General features: G+C 36.0%; 1 long non-coding RNA gene across 1 annotated transcript in view; it reads left to right on the forward strand.

The window, feature by feature from the left end:
- The window catches only part of LOC133771294 (uncharacterized), a 323,043-nt gene extending 322,150 nt beyond the window's left edge, over positions 1 to 893 (forward strand). Inside the window, exon 3 of the long non-coding RNA XR_009867558.1 lies at positions 803 to 893. This is a non-coding gene — a long non-coding RNA (uncharacterized LOC133771294). The remainder of the gene's footprint in view (positions 1 to 802) is intronic.
- The last annotated feature ends 15,911 nt before the right edge of the window (positions 894 to 16,804 follow it).

The raw sequence follows: 16,804 nt of genomic DNA on the forward strand, positions 1-16,804 counted from the left end.
GCTGCGGCCAGCGCACCGCGCTGATCCGATGGCAGGAGCCAGGTGCTTCTCCTGGTCTCCCATTGGGTGCAGGGCCCAAGAACTTGGGCCATCCTCCACTGCACTCCCTGGCCACAGCAGAGAGCTGGCCTGGAAGAGGGGCAACCGGGACAGGATCGGTGCCCCGACCGGGACTAGAACCCGGTGTGCCGGCGCCGCAAGGCGGAGGATTAGCCTAGTGAGCCGCGGCAACTTTTCACATGGAGACATACATCTCCTTCATTTCCCCGTGTAAGGGAAGAAATTGAAACATTTGTTTAGCTGCTAGCTTAGAGATTTGTTTGTAAAGTTTTTATAAACATAGCATAATGACTTTAATCCTTTAAGTAAATTCCTAATAGTATTATTAATGATGTTAGTTCTAATTTTAAAATTCCTTCAAAAAATAGATTTGGTTCCAAAGGATTTAGGAAAATAAATTTGAAAGTCAGTCTTGCTCCTTGGAAAAGGAGGGGTTTGATATGGATAGTTTCTGCATGTTTTATCTGCATTGTCATCTCACACCAATAGTAAAAGCAACACGAGAATATTGTCATACTTAGAATCTAAATCAGAAAGTTTTACAGTTTTGTAAAAGAATCTAGCCAGAATGGAGTTGGTGCCCCTAATTTTATAGGTATGAAATGGAAAAAATTGGTAGTGTGGAATTTGTAACCTTAATAAATACCTCTTCTTTTCTTTTTATAGTTTATCTAATAAAGGGTAATTACTGCTATTGTGAATTACATATGACTAGTCTTGTGAATAATAATATTTGCATAAGAATTTCAGGAGCCTACTGAAAGGAGATGACAAGGGATGACCCACCTTAGACCCAAGTTATCAAGGAAACCTACACCAGGTTGATGCCAAGCCTCATTATGAAGGAACCACTCCCTGACTGCTACCTTGGATTTCCTGGAAGATCATTGGAACAAAGCCTGAAAATCTGCAGAATTATTGATTGACTGGACTGATTTTTTGTATCTTCCCCTTTATTTTGGATTTTTTGGGTAGAAAGAGCAAATTTTGGATCCAGAGATCACTCTTTCTCCTTTGATTGCTGGCTTCTTGAAGTAGAATCCTTCCTCTTTAAGAAAAAAAAAAAAGTTTTTATCATGAAAAGATATTGACTTTGTCAAATGCTTTTTCTGTATCTATTGAGATTATCGTTTGGTTATATTCTTATTTTTGCTTCTATAAGGAATCACATTTATTTATTTGTGTATGTTAAATCAATTTTGTATCTCAAGGTTAAATCCCACTTGATGATGGTGGATGATACTTTCAATGTACTGTTGAATATGGTTTGATAGTATTTTTTGAAGAATTTTGCCTCTGTGGTCATGAGTGATACTGGCTTTTCGTTTTTGTTTGTTTTTTGTTTTTCTTGTAGTACCTCTGCTGGCCTCATTAACTGAGTTTGGAAATATTCCCTTGTCTTCAATTCTTTGAAACTATTTGAGGATTGGTATTGGTTCTTTAAATGTTTCTTTTTATTTATATTCTAAATGAATAACTGATATGGTCATTTTGCCCGTTAAAAATATTTCCCAGTATATTGCTTCTGAGTGAAAACAATGCTTTCTAAATAGATTGTTAAGTGAAATTGTGAGTAAAATAGCTTTGTAGTAATTTTGTGATGGAATTTTTCCAACTAGCAAACTAATTAATGCACATCAACAGTATTTTGCAAGTTCACAGGAAGGGAGTCTTTTCCTGAAAGCACCTAGGAACTTGGATTGGCTGTTCTTCCCCAAGGCTAAATGTGTCTGTTTCTTCATTCTATCCAATGTACCACTCCTTACTGAGTCTCTGCTAAGTAAAAACTGATACAAAGTCAGGTAATACAAATGTACTGATTGGTTGATGTATGAGTAACCAAAAATGTTAATTTCATTATTCTGTAAAATTTTTTCATAGCCTGCATAGTTTTTTCTTGATACATATGTCCACATATTTTCTGAAGACCCTTTTGTTTGCTTGTTAATTAACTTCTGAATAATTCTTTTCATTTATATATTTTTGAATAATTCTTTTTAGCCAGAGTATTCTGATAGTGGGGATTACAAATATGGTAGCAAAATATGGATTAAAATCTGAGGGAGAAAATTGATTTGAAATTTCTGTAATTAAAGCTCAATTATAGGTTAAAAATATCTAAGGATGGTCAGGGTGTTTATTGTAAAAATCATTGTTTATTCTAGGTTTGATATGTTGGCCAAGAAAAATAAAGAAATCCTCAGTTCATATGTGAAATAGTGTGATTTGGGGGTTAGTCTGTAATTTTCAGACTCATCTTGCAACAGTCTCTTTAAAACACAATTTATTTTATAGCTCCTGTTTGTTGTGTTGTGCTTTTCTTCACTATTATTTCTGCATGAAGTTAACTTGTGCCAGCACTGACCTGTTTTTATCATGCATAATCTTTACGGGACTGCCATGCATTAAACTGTCTGCAAGATGATCATAATCATGGTTGTGAAGAGTCCTTGCTGGTTTTTCACAAACTGATCAAATCTTTAATGAGGATTTGGGTTGAGCTTGTTGGAAACACTAATGTAATAGCCCTCACATGAATTGCTTAGAGAATAAATTTCCCTAACTCTGTCTTTTGATATGAATTACTTTGAATACATGGGACTTAGTCTTTCTTAGTCTTTACCATGTTAACATTTCTACCATTATATTTAAGATTTCAGTTACATTAATATGCATCTCTAACTGATGAATCTTCCTTCTTGGCTTTTTGACACATTTTTTTTTTTTTTTTTTATTTTTGACAGGCAGAGTGGACAGTGAGAGAGAGACAGAGAGAAAGGTCTTCCTTTTTGCCGTTGGTTCACCCTCCAATGGCCGCCACGGTAGGTGCGCTGCGGCCAGCGCACCGCGCTGTTCCGATGGCAGGAGCCAGGTGCTTCTCCTGGTCTCCCATGGGGTGCAGGGCCCAAGTACTTGGGCCATCCTCCACTGCACTCCCTGGCCACAGCAGAGAGCTGGCCTGGAAGAGGGGCAACCGGGACAGGATCGGTGCCCCGACCGGGACTAGAACCCGGTGTGCCGGCGCCGCAAGGCGGAGGATTAGCCTGTTGAGCCACGGCGCCGGCGACACATTTATTTAAAAACTAAAATGCATGGGAGTAAAGTCAATTTATCTTAAGAGAAAAATTGGAACATTTAGCTTATAATATTGTATAATGGTTTTGTAATAATCATATGAATGCCTTAGAAGCCAGCCATTTTAGTCAACTTATTAATTCTGTTATTCTACTTAGATGTTAATTTTAAACATAAATGTTTTGTGTATAATTATCATACTACCTTTTTCCTTTTAAATTTTTAAAGAAAACAATTGCTTTTTTAATACTTAAAGATTATGATTGTATTCATCTCACCCCCATAGTTAAGCCCCCTCAGAGTCCTCTTGTTTACATTTGAAATGAAGCTCATTCTCCAACAATCTACAACATTCTGTTTAGTCTTATTCTGCCTTTAACATAATCTTATTTGTCTTTTCTTTCAAACTGTATTAAGCTTCTCTCAGTTTCTTCTACGTCCTAAATTTATTTTATTCTCTTTTAATTTTGATTTTATCTGTGTGTTACACCTTTTGCTCACTCTACTTTCCAAATCTTTCCTCAACACTTCATTGGATCAATCAGTATCCTCTCACTTTTCACATGCTAGCTTTAAATTATTTACTCAAGTGTTTGTTTCATCATATAGTTCCTGTTGGGATTATCTGTTGCATTCTCTTGCAGTTGCTTTAATTATAATTGATTACTTCAATGATTATTAGTTTTTAAAGTCTTACTTTACTAAAACTGATCTGCTAACATCTAGATTTTAGCTAATGCTGTATACATATGTGGTGAATGAATAAATGGATAGAAGAATCTTCAAATAGATGCCTAAATAGTAGTTTCTAAGAATTCATAAAGAGGAAAAAACAATAAAATTTGCATTTTAATGATGTTATTGAAATATGGTGCCTCTGTGGGTTTTAAGGTTGAATGGTTTGGGTGATAATAACATGAATTTTGGTGCTAATAAGAGAGATGTTGCAATATCAAGAGATGAATCAGTTTTTGCAAAAGGTGCCTGCCAAATACATGACAAAGCAGTTGCTTTAAAAAAATTAGCTTTAGCCTAACCTTTTAGGGGGAAACTTGGCCAAGCTTTGCTAAATTCTTGATGCTTATATTAATAAAGCTTAGTGTGATTAAGCGAGAGGATTTTCAAGCTTCTGTAGTCAGCTGTTTTTTCCTCAGCTGTAGGAATTGCTGACTTAAGCAAGTCTGAAACATTATTTATCAATATTAAGTACAGAACTCTTCAATTGCGATTTCTTCATAATGCAAGGTACATGCATAACTGGAACCATAATTTATAATTGAACTTGATTTTTTAGGCATCCTTTGCTAAATAGCTACACTGAGATGTAAATTATTCTTTAAAAAGTCAAGAGTTTAGAACATAAAGCAGAAATCCATACCATGTAAAGATTGTAGAATCTCAATTGACAAGCTACTTACTGATCCACTAAAATGTCATATAAAGCATTTTAGGCATTTTTATTAGAATTTTCATGAGAAATGGCATTTGGTGGATGGGAATAATTCACTAGAAAATATATTTTTTAGGTTGGCACTGATTGAACTGAGTAAGTTGGTGAATCTGTGAATTAAATTATGAGAGGAAGGAAAAAAATATCTTTGCCAAGCTTCCATCTAAAAACACTGCCCTCATATCCTGTGCTAATATAGTTCTGAGTTTTTGAACTTATTTATTTATTTTTTTTTTGACAGACGGAGTTAGAGTGAGAGAGACAGAGAGAAAGATCCCCTTTTTTTTCTGTTGGTTCACCCCCAAATGGCCACTATGGCCGGCGCTGTGCAGATCAGAAGCCAGGAGCCAGGTGCTTCCTCCTGGTCTCCCATGTGGATGCAAGGCCCAAGGACCTGGGCCATCCTCCACTGCCTTCCTGGGCCACAGCAGAGAGCTGGATTGGAACAGGTGCAACTGGGACAGAATCCGGCGCCCCAACCAGGACTAGAACCCAGGGTGCCGGCACCTTAGGCAGAGGATTAGCCAAGTGAGCCAACGGCGCCAGCCGTTCTGAGTTTTTGAACATTTTCAGATGATTTCTAAGTAATCCTTATTGTTGTTAGATAGTCTATTTTTTAAGATTTATTTATTTACTTGAAAGTCAAAGTTACACAGAGAGAAGGAGAGCAAAGAGAGAAAGAGGGAAAGAGGTTTTCTATCCGCTGGTTCTCTCCCCAGTTGGCTGCAATGGCTGGAGCTCTGCCAACCTGAAGCCAGGAGTTAGGAGTCTCCTGGTCTCACATGTGGGTGGAGGGGCCCAAGGGCTTGGGCCATCTACCACTTGGGCCATAGCAGAGAGCTGGATTGGAAGTGGAGCAGCCGGGACTCAAACTGGCACCCGTAAGGGATGCCGGCACTGAAGGCAGCGGCTTTACCCATTACGCCACAGCGCCAGCCCCAAGATAGTCTTAATTATTATAAATAAGAGGGTTAAAGCATAGATTTTAGGAACAGTAGATGAGAAGTTGTATTCTTTATTGCACTCATCACCTACCCTATATATCCATTTATTAAAACAAAAAGCCTTTGTGGTAAAAGTTGATTTTATGTTATGTGTAACTCTTTTTAACAGAAAATAATTTCAAGAAAGAGAAGATATATCCATCTCAAATCCTCAACTTCTTTCCCCTTGCAAAAGATATAATCCAGAGACATTCTAAATTAGTTCGATAATTGAGCTTGTAAAGTGAGGTTGTAGAAAACGCCCACACAAGCTGTCACTCTTATCTCTGGGTAGACAGTGCCGTATAATATGTATAATGAATTTCAGCTGTACTTACTAGTTAAGTGAATTTCAGATATGAAATCTAAAGCAATAACAGACTGTAAACCATAGAATGAAATGATCTAAGTCGTCTGCAGACGAGAAGGCTTTTAAGTGCAGATGTTTGCAAGCTGGAAGAGACAGAATCAGAAAGTAATTACAGTTTCAGAGACAGATTAATAATGCATTACAGCTTAGCTAGGCACTGTCCCCTGCCCATCCTTTTGAAATCATCATATAGTAGCTCATACTGGTGGCTTGCCAATAGACATAGTGTGCTCTGTCACATTTCTATTTTTCAATATTGTATGGTTTCTTAAAAGTTGATCATATCCTTAAAAAGATGAAGGAAGAGGTTAGATGGGGAGGACATGGAGGAGGGGATTATAGGGGCTTGTAACTAGGTGAGCAAGAACAGGGGAGGGAAGGACTGGAGAGGAGGCAAAGAAGGCAAAGAAAAGCAGCAGCAGCAGTGTTTTCGGCCTGTCCAATAATGTTTAGAGACCCATGTAGTACTTAGCCCTATTTCCAGACATAAGAGTGGAATGAATCACCTGGCAATCCGATTTTACCTGAATCTGACAAAGAAACCATCTTCCTTCCTAATGAATTTGAGCTTGTTTGAGGGCAGCATTGTGCCCAGTTACAAAATCCTTTCCTAGACGCCCATGTAGCTAGTAATGGCCCTGTAACCCAGTTCTGGCTGGTGAGATTTGAGTGGATACCCATGGTGTAGGAGTGATAGAAAAGCTGTTGTTCCAAAACTCTGATAGGATGACAGGAAACTTAGGCCCTTTATCAGGCCCCTCTATCTTACTTCCTGATGCTCTAGTTCCATACCTGAGGGTGGAGTAGCTGTAGTATGGTCATATGGATGAAAGCTATGACCCCTGGTGGTTTTCTTAGCAAACTCTGAACACCCCATTTTTTTTCTTGTGTGAGAAAAAGAATGTCTTCTGTCATTATGCCACTGTGTTTTTTTTTTTTTTTCAAATACAGATGTGTATAATGTTCATAGATTCAAGCTTGAAGAATGTAGGAACAGCATCTCTCTGGTTTTCAGTAGTTATAAGTAAGCATCTGTTCTATCAAAATATAGGCCAAACTTTGTAAGTATGATTTCATTCAATTGGGGAAATACCATAGCAACAGAATATGTACTGTACATATTTAAAATTACAAAAGAGCTCTATTTTTTATAGAAATAGTACAAAAGACATTTTTATATTGTAATTCAAATGTCTTATCTATCTTGCAAAATAGAGGAGTAAAGCTGTAATTTAGCATGTATTAACCATAAAATATTTAAAATTATCATTATAGGCATATATCCTAGCCATGAACCAATGGTCAGTTTTCCCATTTAAATCACACAGATTGCTCAGAACCAGCTTGAAAACCACGTTGGCCATATTTGGGTTCAGTATTGAAAGTGATTTAAAAAGAAATATTACTGTGTTTTTTTTAATCTATTACTTTTAAATTTATATGAATAAGTTACATTTTAAAAGGGCTTTTAAACCAAAAAATAATTTTTAAATCTTTTCTTAAAATATTAAAAGATTTGGCCACATTGGGATCATCTTCCAGTAAAGTTCAGCTGTAACTGAACAACAGCTAAATCTTCTCTTTAATTTGCTATAGTATTTCAGATGTCCTATTATGCCCTAGTACTTTAAATTTCTCGCTCTGGTTATGATTATTATACTTTCTTTGCTTGGCCCATGTACATTCAAAACCACAAACTCCGTTGTTCAAATAAAAGTTTTACTTAAAATATCCTATCACGATTGGACATATGAGACTAACTACAATTGAAATGTTTTAATAGTAAAATCTGCAAGCTTTTACATTACCTTTAAAAATATAAATGGGCCGGCGCTGCCGTAGCTCAATAGGCCTGCGGCGCCTGCACACTGGGTTCTAGTCCCAGTCGGGGCACCGGATTTTGTCCCGGTTGCTCCTCTGTCCAGCTCTCTGCTATGGCCCGGGAGTGCAGTGGAGGATGGCCCAAGTGCTTGGGCCCTGCACCCGCATGGGAGACCTGGCTTCAGGATCAGTGCAGTGCGCCAGCCATAGCGCGCCGGCCACAGCGGCCATTGGAGGGTGAACCAACGGAAAAGGAAGACCTTTCTGTCTCTCTCTCTCACTGTCCACTCTGCCTGTCAAAAAAATAGATAAATAAAAAATTATAAATGAATTCAATTCTAATTTCAAACAGCAACACAGTCTGATGAACTGATTGAATTAGCTACATAATGCTGGCAACAGTTTCCCCACCCAGTTTTTGTTTTTGCTTGTGTTTTTTTTTTTTTTTTCCTGAATTGAACAAAGTACTTTAAGTAGCCCTGCTTTTTGCATTAGTCTTCTATAGGGTTCAAAACGCGAAGCTCTGTAGCCAATCTCACCAGGGAAATAAACTCATTGTGAATGGAATTACATTTTCTAAACTATGTGTTAGTAAACAAATAGGGATCTCTGTACAGAAAATAGAATGTGCTTGCTTTATGAATGCAAACATGTATTTTTGTTTTGTTTCATTTTTATTTTATTTAACATTTAGAGACTATTTAAAGAAGCTCTTGGGATTAGGATTAAGATCTATAATTAAAACACTCAGCATACTATGTAGATTTTTAGCTTCTTAGTCATCAGGGAAATTATTTTCCTAGTGTTGAATCTGTACTGTCTGGCCAAGATGGAAAACATTCTAACTGCAATGATAGAATTTTTATACATTCAGAATAATGTGTTACTCATGACTTTGATAGTAATTGCTGTTAGTGCATGTGGGACAGTGTAATTGTATAGCAGAAAAAGGTTATGTACAGCAAACTTTTGGTCTAGCAGTTAAGATGTCATTTGGGACTTCTACTTCCTGTATTGGAGGGCCTGATTTAGAGTCCTAGCTCCAATAATGATTCCAGCATTTTACAAGTGCACATGATGAGAGATAGCAGCTGATGGTTGAAATGTTTTAGGTCCCTGTCCCCAACATGGGAGACCAAGATTGAGTTCCTGTTTCCTGGCTTTGACCAGGCCAAGACCTGGATGTTTGGGCATTTGAGGAACAAAAGCAGCAGATGGGAGATTACCTTCTCTTTCTCTCCCTGCCTCTCAAATTAACTAACTAAATAAACAAGATCAGGGCCCATGCTGTGGTAGCTGGTTAATGCCCTGGCCTGAAGCTCCAGCATCCCATATGGGTTCTGGTTCTAGTCCCAGCTGCTCCTCTTCTGATCCAGCTCTCTGCCATGGCCTGGGAAAGCAGTAGAAGATGGCCCAAGTTCTTGGGCCCCTGCACCCACGTGGGAGACCTAGAAGAAGCTCCTGGCTCCTGGCTTCGGATCAGCTCAGCTCCGGCTATTGCGGCCAATTGGAGAGTGAACTAGAGAATGGAAGACCTCTCTCTCTCTCTCTATCTGCCTCTCTCTCTGTGTAACTCTGACTTTCAAATAAATAAATAAATCTTAAAAAAATAAACAAGGTAAGATGGATCAAAAAGCATCTAATTTAATATTTTTATAAAAGGTAATGATCCAACAAAAAAGTTGGCCTTTGACATAAAACAATAGTGAGTTGTCTGGAAAGAAATTAGACAAAGTAAAATCTTTCATAATTAAAAAAAAATGTTAATATGGGCCAAAGATATCCTGTTGACCTTTCTTCCAATTTGTCTTTTGTTATCCATTCAATATTACTTTATCTTCAATAATGCCAATCATAATCCACTTATGCATGGACTGTGAGTTGGGATTTTTCTTAGTCATTTTCACTTCAAATATTATTGTCTCCTGTTACCATCACTATAGTTTTATTTTTGCAAGTGCCAAATGCCCTTTACATTTACAGAAGACAACATGCTTATCTGCTAAATTTGTGGGGATACTATACTATTTTTTTTTCTACTTTGTGAAATAGTGCCTAGTGGTCTTTATCATAGATATCTATTTTGTTGTACTAAAGTAATGCTGATCAACTCTTTCTCCCCACCCCCTAACTGTCTTAATTTTGGAATTGACTACTTTGGTTCCTTTCATAGAATTTAATCAGATTTGCTTCTCACTTGCTCAGAAGTTGTTAATTAGGTAACTATGTACTATTGTAAGATGAGCTTGCTTTAAAAATCTCACAGTTATATTGAAGGGATCAGGGAAAGTGATTTATATTAGTGTATTAAAGCATTTATAAAATATATATCACCATTGTAAATTCAAAACCCAAATTTTGTGTCCTGCCCACATTATATCTTAAACCTCCTCTTATTTTCTTAAAAATTTTAATGGGGTTTATGTGCAAGGAAACTCTAATGACAATGTCATAAAACTTAAGAATACCCATAGGAAAATTATGAAATAGATGCAGCATTAAATTGTCCTGAGAAGGATCAGCTCTGTAAATATACTACTAAAAGTGGAATAAGCCATCAGGCAACAGCTAAGCCACTCTCTAGGGTTCAACCAGCTTGAGTACAAAATTGGTGGAGTGTGTGGAAGGAAGGTTTATTCTTATCTATAGTTCCAGGGGGCCAATTGCTATGCCCTGCAGAACTGTAAAGGGTTGATGGAACAAGAAGTATTTTATTTTTACCCACACAAATTATTTGGTATACCTTGGGGGAAAGTGCAAGGAGAAATATCATGTTAAACAAATATGTTAGTAAGTGTGAAATACTCAATCTAAATCATATGTGGAAATCAAATGTAAATATAGTGTTTGAACGTTTGAGAAAATTGATTTTGAATTATTGTGGTATTACAAATAACTTCTCATACCCTACTGTTTTAATGATTTGATTACTTGATCATGTTATGTCTAGCAATATAGCCATTGTGTTTTCAGAAGAGATAAGTATGTTGAGGCATATAAAGGGAAAGAGTATGCTAGTTAATACAGTTAATGAAAATAAATTAATCCTGCTTGTGATTTTTTAACTCATACCTAGTATGTATGTATGTATGCCTTACAACATGGTCCTTAAATCATGGAGTTGGTGCCGGCTCACTAGGCTAATCCTCCACCTGCGACGCCGGCACCCCAGGGTTCTAATCCCGGTTGGGGTGCTGGATTTTGTCCCAGTTGCTCCTCTTCCAGTCCAGCTCTCTGCTGTGGCCCGGGAGTACAGTGGAGGATGGCCCAAGTCCTTAGGCCCTGCACCTGCATGGGAGACCAGGAGAAGCACCTGGCTCCTGGCTTCGGACTTCGGATCAGCGCGGTGCGCCGGCCACAGCAGCCATTCGAGGGTGAACCAATGGTAAAGGAAGATCTTTCTCTCTGTCTCTCTCTCTATCCACTCTGCCTGTCAAAAAAAAAAAAAAAAATGATTGACCTTATTTAAAAAACAAACATTCTTTGGGATGAATCTGAAATGCTCAAGTGATAAAATTAACACAAACATAATCAAGATATACATTCTGGACCTGTACTCTAAAAATAAATCATAATTATATATTTTTCTAATCAGGAAAATGAGCTACATGTGCATACATTTTAGTATCACTTTGATATCGCTCCTTCTTTTACAGTTTACAGATCTTCTCTAACCTCTACCTCTTATACCATTCATAGATGGATTAAACTGGCAAAGAAATAGACTTAGACTGTATCAACTTGTAATATCTTGTCTTAGTTTGCAGAAGAAGTTAATGACCATGATCTCAAATATCAGAGCAAAGCAATAACTTTCAAAGGATGATTATGATAGTGGAGTGTATAATATTGTGAATAGATATAAATCCTAACCCTGCCAACAGCTACATTCTGTTTACTAAAAACAGTTTATCAGTAATGGCTGGATGGAGGCAGCATTTAGTCTGGTGGTTTACACTCAATTTAGGACATACATCTCAAATTGGAGGGTGTGAGTTGGAGTTTCAACTGTTGTCCCTATTCCAGTTTCCTACTAATGCATACCTTGAAAGACAGTAGTGATGACTTGAGTAGTTGTGTGGCTGCCACCCATGCGGGAGACCTTCAAACTTCAGCCTGGCTCAGACTCTGCTACAGGAGGAATTTGCGTAATAAACCAGTGTATAGAAGGGCCATCTCTCTCTCCCCCTCTCCCTCAGAGTATATGTGTGTGTGTGTGTGTGTCTTCTCTGCCTCTATCTTTTTCTCTTAGATAAAAAATAAAAGTTATAATAATAGTTTCTGGTGCATCAGGCTTTGGAGAATGTTGATCACAATTGCTCCCTTGAAATTTTTCTATGTTGGCTTCTGTCAAAGTATGCATTTGTGATTTTTCATCTATCTATCTAAGCATCTATCTATCCTCCATTTATTTATAATCCCTTATACTATGAAAACTATGATAGCATATATATTTATATTGTGAGCTCTTCCCCCAACATCTGGAACACAGTTTTGATTTCCTTCCGGTCCACTCTAACATCATGTGTTGACATAAACTGCAACATGGTGTGACAAATCTAAACTCATTATCAATACCACCCTAGAAGTCACTAATTCTTCACTTAGTTGCCTATGCTATATTGTATTCATCCAGATTGCAAATCCAAAGTCATTTTTTATTCTCTAAATATTACCCTTTGCATCTCATAAAAGGACAAACATGATTGATAGTTTTAATTTTTTTAGAAATATTCCTATTTTTGCCCATTTCATTCCAACATTATTCAGCTTGCAGACTCCTTTTCCTACAGTCTTTTCTCCTAAAATGTATTTTGTATACATCTACCATATTAATATTTCTGCAAGATAATTATGCTTTTCGGTCCCATGCTCCACAACATCTCCTCTATCTGAAGATTAAAATGTAAATTGCTTAGGCTAATGCTGAAGTCATTTCAACTGATCTCTCATTTATAAGTTGTCACTACCACTGTACCTTCATCTCCCATTTATCAAATCTCCACAGCTTAAAGACCACCACCTTCATAATGTTGGATAGAAAACTACTAGAGTGAGAAATGATCTCTCTAATCCAAACCTTGAAAAGTTTACCCTGTACCTTTCTTTGCAGCCCTCACAATGGCTTTTTCATCATTTATGCTAGGGGGAAATGCTATGGAAAGTTTCCATTGGAGGTGTTAGTTTAGCTGAATTTTAAGTGGTAACTGGAATCTAACACACACTGAAAATCAATTCAAACACATTAGAAGCAAAGGAAGCAATACATGTAAATATATCTGAATAGCTTGTTCATGGACCTGGTATTACATTTAATGATTTATGTATGTGGATATGGTGGGAATTGATGCCAAACTCTAATCTGGGAGTTACACAAGGTTGTCTTTATATACCTTGTTGCAAAATGGATACTTCACCTTTAAGTTAATTAGGAGTTATTTGGAGGATTTTACATTTTGAAATTTCTTGATTGTTGATAGGGGTCTTTTGAAAATGCCACTGTAGAGACACTGTAAAGTGAAGGTGAATAGAATGGTGAATTAAGTATTATTTTTCCAGTTTGGAAATTGTATAATCTGTCCCTGTCTCTCATCATGTCCCCTGCTTCTCCACTGAATTTTTCTACATTTCCATACTTTGTTTTCTTCAAATATGTAATCATAAGCTACAGCAACCTTTATGAAGAGTTATTGGGAAATATAATCCAACTTAACCGCATAGAGCAGGTTGTAATCATCAAGATGGTTTTCTTTATTCATGATGAAAGTTCTATTTTCACTTTCCTGTTCTAAGTACAAACTTCTCAAATTTCTCTCCAAATCAGAGTTCCAAAAAGTCTATGTTATGGAGATTTTTCAGCAAATAGCACATGCAGACCGTGAGAATGGAGAAGACACCTAGCCAATCATTTCTGGTGATTATGATATGGCTGTGTATCTTCGACCACCATGTGTCAATCAGAACCACTGACAGACTAGAGGATGAGTCTATTTTACTACATATATTTCCCATATGTGTTAAGAAGGAAGATGGGTCAAAACATTATGATTAACTTGCTTATTGTTATATTCTAAATTCATCTTATTTTACTGCCTAGAATGGGGTCTGAATATATAAATGTCAAGACAGTATGCTTCCTTATGAACAGCCTGAAGAGAATCATATGGAATATGCATAACATTTCAGTTTTTAAGGTAGTTTTATATGTTTCAATTTCTGTATGTGGTACCAAGAAAGTGTTTGTTCTTAATTAAAAACAAATACATAAGAAATATTATAGCTCATAAAAGTACATTTCAGACCTTTCACATTTTCTCCTGAACTTTAGTACAAATGCAGCACAATTTCTTCAGTTCAGTGGACGCACACCTTTGAATTCCCTTAGACTGTTTTTATCGTGGTTTTCTACTTTAAGTTCATTTTTATTGTCTTATTATGACTCTTTGTGTTTGTTCAATATTTTATTATAAAAAGTTCATATGTCTTAGATATAGGTATATTTATTAGTTGTACAAACATAGAAAACAAGAATATTATTCATTTCAATATGAAGTAAAAAATTCAGGCAAGTCTTTTTAAAAGCATTAGTTTAGAAATGTTACAATCTTTTATGTCAAGTTTTCATAAAATACCTGGTTAGAACCTACCTCTTAAAAATCCGTTTCGAATCCAATGAAATTACAAAGCAGCTGTTTATTGTACTACATTTTAGTAATAATCAATACCCATTTTCCTACAATTCTAAAATACTGTTTTAATTATATGTGGGCTTATTTTATTAAGAACAAAATTAGTCTTTAAGAAATCAATTTTTTTTCACAGAGTAACCTAAAAATAAATGGATAAGGAAGAAGGAACAGCCCAAAATCAAAGAAAGAATTGACTTTGCTTTTTTACATCAATGATGCACAGGAATATGTAATGAAATTCAATTATAAGCTTTCATAATATGCATTCATAGATGCTCATAACAAGTAACAGTACAAAATCATATCTGAATACTATGTTCATCTAACTGATTATTTTTATTTCTCATAAGAAAGAATGGCTGTCCAAGGTACAAAATAATGTGGTGATACAAGAATCTGATTGATCATTGCATGTGATACTCAAATGAGTAACTGCCAGAAGAAAACTGGTCCATGTATTTGGAGGTAGGAGGAGAGAGAGAAGAGAAAGAAGGTGAATAAACCTATGTTACAACTCTCTCGGTCCTCATAGTTTTGTTCATCTATCCCATGCAGAGCTCACCTGAAAAGGCATGTGTCACCAGAAAATCACCGTAAGAGGTTAATAGTATAGAGTAATTTTTTTTTATTCATTTAATTCTCAAAGCAGCTTGGGACTCAACCCACAGTAGACAATCAATAAGCAAATGATAAATAAATGTATGAATAATGATGGAAAGAGTACATGAATAGCTCAATGAAATAGGCAATGCAATTGCATTTAAATTGATTTTGCAGAATAAGAAACTGAATTTCAGAGCAAGATAGGATTTTTCTAGAGATTTCTTGATAAAAATGTATGACAGAGTCAAAAGTGATATATCGATCTTTGATTTCTGAATGTTGTATTTGTGTTTAGAGTTTCAACAATTTGTAAAACTGTTATCTGCCTTTCAGGTGCAAATAACTATGAGCTCCTTTAGTTCTTTCATAACCAGTATGAAAATTGACCTTGAGCTTGGAAGAAGGCACTTAAAGGCTAAATGTTTTTCCTGTGAGATTAGAATATTAAGAATAATAAAATTATATTAGAATATTAAGCAGAATAAAGGTTAAAAGAAAGCTCTTAGTATGAATATACTCAATTTGAATATCCAAAATTTGATTTTATACTAACTTTAGTGGGAAAGGAGCCAAGTGCAGTTAGCAGTCAAAGTCTGTTTTCAATTGCCACACACGTTTTTGTGATAGTGTTGTGAATGTGTAGGTATAGCAGGTGACTGGAATGGGCAGTTTGTTCTCAAGGTTATTTTGGACTCAGCTGTCCTCTGCCCAGACAACAACAAATTAATGGAGAAATCATTTTGCAGTCTTTTGTGCTTAAGACTTTTCAAACAGCACAGTTCTAGCATAGCTGTCCTTTATTGTAAGAGAGCGTTAAGGATGTCTGTTTAGGAATATATAAATATACCAAAGGCTTATCAACAAAGAGGAGAAAATGGAGCTCAAGCCAGAAGCTAGAGAGCCCATTGGGATTTGCCAAAATGCTTTCTCCAAAAATCTGGCAATGATCCAGATGTCCATTATTCCCCTCCTTAAAACAACCACATATTTTTATTTCATATTTAATTCCCGGTGTATATCCTTGCCATTTATCTTGCTATAAAGAAATTACTTTCATATCATATTATTTATTAAGTGTATAATTTATTTGCATATTTTTCTGGAACACTATTATATTTTGTACTTATTGAAATATGCATGACTAATACTGGTAAGACTGGACTATTTTTTTTTCTTTTTATAAGTCTACATCTAAAATTACATATTTTTTTCTTTTTTTTTTATAAGGAGGTTTAGGAGACAGAGTAAATTCCCTGAAATTTCTTTTATTTCACATTGGTCAATGATGTATTCCTTGAAATGGTCCTCCTCCTAAATGCTAATATACATTTCTCCTCATACATTATTAGACTCTTCAATTTGCCCATGAAACAAATTAGTAGTCCAGCATGGATTTGATTTCTTTACACTATTATTACTAGATTTTAAGTCTCTGTATAGGTTTCTGGTTCTTGTGTATAAAAGGAAAAGTTGTTAATAAGCCATCATTTTACCAGTTATGAAGAAGAGTTCCTAACCTTGACTGTGTGATACCACAGGGGACCTCCAGTTATCTCAAAAAGTGGTAGATTTCTGACATAGTATTTCATTAAAAGTTTTATGCCATGCTGTACTTTTTGGAGCAAAAGAAAGGTGACAAAATCAATGATACCTAGTGATAAGGTGCTAACCCCGCTCCAAAATGGTTGTCAAATATTGCACTAGCCTGCAAAATTGTGCCGTTCTTAATTTAAGTTTATTCTTTTTATTAAAA

Source organism: Lepus europaeus, chromosome 12 (assembly GCF_033115175.1).
Source record: "Lepus europaeus isolate LE1 chromosome 12, mLepTim1.pri, whole genome shotgun sequence".
Classification (NCBI taxonomy): domain Eukaryota; kingdom Metazoa; phylum Chordata; class Mammalia; order Lagomorpha; family Leporidae; genus Lepus; species Lepus europaeus.